The sequence below is a fragment of the Capra hircus genome, chromosome 16 (assembly GCF_001704415.2).
Source record: "Capra hircus breed San Clemente chromosome 16, ASM170441v1, whole genome shotgun sequence".
Taxonomy (NCBI): Eukaryota; Metazoa; Chordata; class Mammalia; order Artiodactyla; family Bovidae; genus Capra; species Capra hircus.
This window is the reverse complement of record NC_030823.1, coordinates 48,539,018-48,540,462: the sequence shown is the minus strand read 5'-3', so window position 1 is coordinate 48,540,462 and position 1,445 is coordinate 48,539,018. Positions and strand designations below refer to the sequence as shown.

Sequence of the window (1,445 nt, the reverse complement as noted above, 5' to 3'; positions counted from 1 at the left end):
CAGTCGGTCAGAGAAAGACAAACACCATGTGACATCTCTTATAGATGGACTCTAAAAATATGATGTGAATGAACTTATTTACAAAACAGAAATAGACTCACAGACACAGCAAACAAACTTATGGTTACCATTTGGGATAAAGTGAAAGTGAAAGTGAAGTCGCTCAGTCGTGTCCAACTCTTTGCGACCCTGTGGACTGTAGTCCACCAGGCTCCTCTGTCCATGGGATTCTCCAGGTAAGAATACTGGAGTGGGTTGCCATTTCCTTCTCCAGGGGATCTTCCCAACCCGGGGATCGAACCCAGGTCTCCTGCATTGCAGGCAGACACTTTAACCTCTGAGCCACCAGGGAAGCCTATTTGGGATAGGTGGGGGGATAAAACAGGTGTTTGGGATTAGCATTGACACACTACTATATATAAAATAGATAATCAACAAGGACCTGTTTTAGAGCACAGAGAACACTATTCAATATTCTGTAATAACCTATAATGGAAAAGAATGTGTGTATATGGGTAACCGAATCACTTTGCTGTGCACCTGAAACTAACAGAACATGGTAAATCAACTCTATTCCAATATAAAATTAAAATTAAATGTAAAAAATGGGGCTTCTGACCCTGGCAGCTTCCCCCCACCCCACGTTGTAAACATGTGCAGTTGTCCCTGTGTGGTTCCAAGTTAGCGTCTAATCCTCGACCACACCATGGGGATGGAGAGGGGCATGTGGGGAATGACTGAGACTGCATTTATGATAGTTTTTTTAAAATCTGAAAAACGTCAATAACTGAAAAATTCTTAAATGGGAAAGCCTCGTTAGAGATCGTTTGGAGGAATTCGGTCATTCGGATGACAGGTCACTAAGCAGCGCTGAGAAGGTCAAGGCCATGCTCCTCAGGCTTGGGGACAAGGGCACAACACTCCCCAGGGGAGGGCAGAATGGTGTGTGTGGCTGCATCTGTTTTCCAGAAAAAGCCTATTTCTGGGTGTTTCCAGATGCACTTGTGCCTGGAAAACATCTGGAAGATTTGGACCCAGCAGTGACTGTAGCCACATTTGGAGAAGCACCTGGATTGGTGGGGGTGGGTCCTTCCCAGGGGGCTCAGCAATAAAGAATCAGCCTGCCAGTTCAGGAGACGCAGGAGACGTGGGTTCGATCCCTGGATGGGGAAGGAATTGGCAACACACTCCAGTATATTTCCACTCCAAGAAATTCCATGGACAGAAGAGCCTGGCGGGTTACAGTCCATGGGGTTGCAAAGATTCGGCTATGACTGAGCACACACGTTGTCACTTCACATCGTGGGGAGGGGATGTGAGGAGGGGTCTTCCTCTGTCACTTTATAATGTCTGTCGCCTCAGTGCTTCCATCAGTGGCTTGTTGCCTTTGGAGCAAAGCCAAAAGAATAAAAGCAAAAGGAACAGAGGACACGATGAGGCCATCA

General features: G+C 46.5%; 1 non-coding gene across 1 annotated transcript; it reads right to left on the bottom strand.

The window, feature by feature from the left end:
* On the bottom strand, nucleotides 281-352 carry TRNAC-GCA. Its single transcript has one exon. It is a non-coding gene; the product is annotated as a tRNA-Cys (tRNA).